This window comes from Natrix helvetica (genome assembly GCF_964273705.1).
Source record: "Natrix helvetica genome assembly, chromosome: 1".
Classification (NCBI taxonomy): Eukaryota; Metazoa; Chordata; class Lepidosauria; order Squamata; family Natricidae; genus Natrix; species Natrix helvetica.
The window spans coordinates 351091105-351096722 of NC_138548.1; positions in this window are offsets into that span (position 1 = coordinate 351091105).

Consider the following 5618-nt stretch of genomic DNA (forward strand, 5'->3'; position numbering starts at 1 on the left):
AGTCATATGCCAAAGCTGGACTGACCATTATGAAAACATCTTGCCTGAATCATGGGCAATGAGAAACAGTTAAGGGAGGAAAAAGTTGAACCTAGGAGATTTGGGCGCGCAATTCTCAGTTCTGGCTTTGCACTACTGCAGTGCACTTGATCTCTAATAAAACTATACACCTTTCTGAACAGATGGAACCAAGAATTGTTTCTATTGAGTTGTGGCTGGTCCGACAAAGCCTTTTTAAAGCCAGCAAAACCCTGACATCCGCAGAAGGGAAAATTGTGATACATCACGTGACGACGTGATGTCGCAGAGTTTCACCCCCTTGGTATAGGGTTTCCTGCTTGAGCAGGCGCGGGGTTGGACTAGTAGACCTCCAAGGTCCCTTCTAACTCTACATTTTTTCCTGATGTGACAGCATCCAGACCTATTTAAACTACAATGCTCAAAACTGACCACACTTGCTTGGAATTCTGGTAGTTGTAGTGCGAAACCTCCAAAAGTGATGCCAGGCTGGGCGACATTGCCCTACACTTCCAACTTCAAGCATCCTATCCTTCGCCCTTTACATTCTTTTTCCCTTTCTTCGCCCCAAAGAAAACATGCTATATTTTTCAGAGTATAAGACGTACCCTTTTCCCTCAAAAAAGAGGCTGAAAATCTGGGTGCATCTTATACACTGAATGCAACATTCTTTTGCCTCCTGAAACCCTGTCCCCTTCACCAAAATGGCCGTGCAGAGCCTTTAGGAGGCTTATAGAGTGCTCCAAGGGGCTGGGGAGGGCAGAAATTCCCCCCCCCAGCTCCCAGGAGCACTCTACAAGCCTCCTAAATGCTATTCATGCCCTTTTTTTAAAAAAAAAAAAAAGCCCGTTTTCGCAGGAAATGGGCCGTTTTGGGGAGGTTTGCAGAGTGCAAAAAAATTATTTTAATTTGCCTCTTCAAAATCTTGGTGTGTCTTATACTCCGGTGCGTCTATACTCTGAAAAATATGGTAACTCTGGATCCTGACACAGTGAATGCTTAGCTAGTGCTCTCCAAAGACAGCAGAAGTGTGAAAGTGGGAGGAGAGATTCAGGATATTCCCAGGAAGTCTGAGCTATTCAATCCCTGTTTCTACATCCTGGGACAGGAAGGTTTTGCAAGTGGGAGACATGTCTGGGATGTCAGCATAGGAAGAGAGTATTGGGGTGGCTAAAAGATCTGTAAAAGGGATGCAGTGGCTCAGATGCTGAGCTTCTCGATCAGAAAAGTCGGACGTTCGGTAGTTTGAATCCGGAGTGCCGCATAATGGAGTGAGCTCCCATTACTTGTCCCAGCTTCTGCCAATCTAGCAGTTCAAAAGCATGTAAAGATGCAAGTAGAAAAATAGGGACCACCTTTGGTGGGAAGGTAACAGCGTTCCATGCGCCTTCTGCATTTAGTCGTGCCGGCCACATGACTGCGGAGACATCTTTGGACAACGCTGGCTCCTCGGCTTTGAAACGGAGATGAGCATCGCCCCGTAGAGTCAGGAACGACTAGCATGTATGTGTGAGGGGAACCTTTACCCTTACCTGTAAAAGATCAGTGATGAGGAAGAATGAGGAGGTTGAATATGGCCCAGAGGTTGGCATCTGGTTCTTTGGGAACTGGGGAGAGAGTTACTATACCTCAGGCCCCCTGAGTACCCTCCTCTGGTCCTGAACGAGAAACCCAAAAAGATCGAGCATCTCTGAACTGTGAAGGCAGGCGGGTGATCAGTGCCCTGCTCCATGTATACAGATAGTCCTCGACTCACAAGAGTTCATTTAGTGACCGTTCAAAGTTTTGCAAAGGAACTTGAAAAAGTGGCTTATGACCGTTTTTCACAGTTACGACCTTTGCAGTGACCCACAATCACGTGATCAGAATTCAGGCGCTTGACAACTAGGTTCATCTTTATGACGGTTGTAGTGTCCCAAGATGATGCGATCCCATTTTGCGACCTTCTGACAAGCAAAGTCCATGGGGAAGCCAGATTCACTTAAGAACCGGGATACTAACATGTCAACTGCAGTGATTCATTTAACACCTGAGGCAAGGGGGGGTCGTAAAATGGGGCAAAACTCACTTAACAACAAAAGTCTCAGTTTAGCAAGAGAAATTTCGGACTCAATTGTGGTCCTAAGTCGAGGACTACCTGTACTCCGAGGCCTCCTTCTCTGGACAAGCTCTCCTGCCCTACTTCTACGTGGATGATAAAGCCCGCCTTACGATTTCTCCTGAGGGCAATTAAAAGGGGGAGGTAGCCTTGAGTCACATATATGGCTGCTACCTCCAAATAGGACTCAATGCTACTTTCCTTTACGGATTTATTTGGAAAATGGCAATTGACTCGGCTGAAAAGCTCCAGACGAACAGAAGTGGCAGCACAATATTAGCTTTCTGTGCTTCTCTGTGATCTTTTGGACCTCAAGAGTCTAAATATCAGGGACGGCTAACCATTTCTGGATTGGGTGCCAAAAGTGGGGGGGGGGGTTCGTGCACGGGCGCGCCCACTCCCATAATGCTATGCGCGCAACTTCCACCCCTCCCCCACTTTTGGCACACTTTTTTTCACCTTCCCAGGCTCCAGAGGCTTTCTAGAAACCTGGGGAGGGCTAAAATAGCCCTCCCCTCCTCAGAGGCCCTCCAGAGGCTTCAGGTTTCCCTGAAACCTCCAGAGTACGAAAAATGGCCCTACGAGTAATCCGGAAGTTTGGGAATGGTGACTTCTGGTTTGCCCGTAGGGCCGTTTTTCGCCTTCCAGAGCCTTCCGGAGCATGAAAAACAACCCAACACGCAATCCAGAAGTCCCCTCCCTCCGGAGGGTGAAAAACAGCCAAAAAAGGAGGCCGAAGTCAGCTGGCCAGGGCAGCTGGAGTTTACAGGGCCACGCCTGCACCCTAACAAATGGCTCCACATGCCATCTGTGGCACGCGTGCCATAGGTTCACCATCACAGCTATGTATGATAGTCCTAGGCTAGTCTGTCAGGTAGCCACTCCTTCCCCCCTTCTCACAACTGTCTACACACAGTGCAACCTGACTGCTTACTTGTCCGTTGTGAAGCCGTCCCTGCACCAATGTCAGAGGGCAACCCAAAATAAAAACATTTTCAAATAAGAAACATTTTTCTTAATAAAGGGATGATAGAGCCGGATGTTCAGAAAGGAAAATTCAGAATAATTACGGTACGTTGTTTGTATCCCTTCCCTGTATAGCAATTTTGCTAGGGATTATGGGAGCAGGCATCCAAGCACCTCTTGAAGACACTAGATTGCAGGACAATTGATGTCTAATCTCCGCAAAAGTAGAATTTCAAACTGGGTTTTGCCCCACTCGGCAATGATCTGTGGACTGCTTTCAATAGTATTTTTCTCCCTAGTCTTCATCTCCAGGGATAAAGAGACATCTATTTCCCAGTCCTCAGGAAAGCACCACAATAGCTTAAACAAAGTTTGTATATCTAGAGCAGGGGTGTCAAACTCAATTTCATTGAGGGTCGCATCAGGGTTCCGTTTGACCTCGGGGATGGGGTACGGGAGGGGGCAGGACCAGGGGGCATGGCCAGCTTGACATCATTCATCGGGGGTGCTTGTGGCCTGAGTGCTCTTTCAACAAAAACGGGCTCTCAAGCACCATTTTTGGCCAGTCCAGCCACCTGCAATCCTCTGCCAGCGAAAACGGAGCCCCCCTGAGCTCACTGGCAAAGGGTTGCAGGTGGCGGTTGCGACTGAAAATGGATCCTGGGAGGACCATACACGGCCCTCCCAAGCTCTATTTTTCCTGGCGGAGACATCACGGGGCAGACCGCTGTTTCCAGGGCGGCCTGGCGGTCCAGATGTAAGCATGGACCTTGAGTTTGACACCCCTGATCTAGAGGCATTTAGACAAGCTGTGATGGGCCATCAAACCAAATAAAGAACATAGGAACAGACTGTTATTCTCGTAGGAGAAGGGCAAATTTTTATTTATACTCCATAGATTTCATATTTTATCTGCTAAATAAACCCGCTTGTTGAGCTGTATTTATCTTTGCATAATAGGATGGGATGGGAAGTAGTCAGTAATTCAAGACACAGCTATTCACAATAAAGATTTGGTGAAACCATACGAAACGTTTACGTTGTTCTTCATTAACCTTGAATTAGTTCAGGACACTCTCCCATTGCCATCAATATCATCTTTTCATCAATCATTACCACAGTCTTATTGGTTTGATGAGGAATCTGAAATGGCATTCCTCCCTCCAGACTGAAGTTGTAGCATTTGCTCACACCTGAGAACCAATGTTACCTTTCTATTATGGCTCCTCAGCTTTTCTTCCTCCCCTCTCCTGAGGTTCCCTGCCAGCTCTTAGTAACGTTGTTAAGAGCTTAGGTTAAGTCAGTATGTGATTTTATTTATTTTATTTATTTAGTTTGTCAAACATGTAAAAGATAACAGGTATAAGTATAAACGGAAGTTAGGCACACTTGATGGGCTGGCTGCTAAAGCAAGTTCATGGCACACACTTGAAAGTAAATCAGGAAGCCTGTAATTCTGGGGGCAAGAACGCTTATCAACAGGAAATATGCATGTGTAAAACTTGTAGCAATTACAGATAGACAACTTGCAGACCTCAGCTAAAAGTTAAGCAAATGAAATGTGTATTAGGTAACTCCTGGGGCATTCATTAGCCAAGGCTTAGGAATAGGGACAGCTAGAGACCAAGAGAACAAATTGTAGAATTATTACTAAAATGTTTATTCGATGATATTTCTTGTTATCTCACCTTGTCCCACCTTCTCCTTTAGTGAAAATGTATAAAGCTTTCCTAATCCTTTGTTCTTGGCTCTTGGCCTTTTGACCAGGAGCCCTTTTTTTCTTGGAGTGCTCCAATAAAAAGCAATCAGAAAACCTGCATATCATGTCTGGCGTCCATTGGATTCGGCACCAGGCTCAGACCAGAACTGGGGACAACAGGCTGCTTTGCTTATGCATGCCCCTTATTTCTTATACTTTACATAAGAATACATTTTATACCAGTGGTTCCCAACCTTTTTTTTTTTTGGGGCCACGCCCCACTTAAGAATCTCTAAAATCCTATCAGATATGGGATAAATGGTATAGGTGGATGGAGGAAAGAAATAGGAATCCTAGGCGATAAATAAACAGAATGTGGTAGCTCTCATAGATGGTTGTCGGTGTTAAAATGTTTATCCATTGAATAATATAAATATGAATGTCTCTTGATAAAATTACTCTCAAAACAAATGTAGCTAAAGGAGAATGTGGGTATCGTTTTTGATTTAAAATGCACAATTTAATGTGAATGAAGTATAAAGAATGATTGTAGTAATGCACGGAACTCAAATGTAACCAATTGACATGCAGGCTGGCAGTTGTATTGAAGAGTGTTTTGTGTGTGTGTTATTTGTCTAATTAAAACAATAAAAAAAAGAATCTCTAAAATCCTGATGCCCCCCACCCCACATATAATTCTTACTTTACTCAAAAAGTGAACTCCCCTCACACAGAGGAAGCCATTAACTTGGTTTAAACAAGGTTCAAATTGCCCCCATTAAAAATCAAAGTGCCCCCCCCCCCTTGTGGTTGAGAACCACTGCTTTATACAAATGT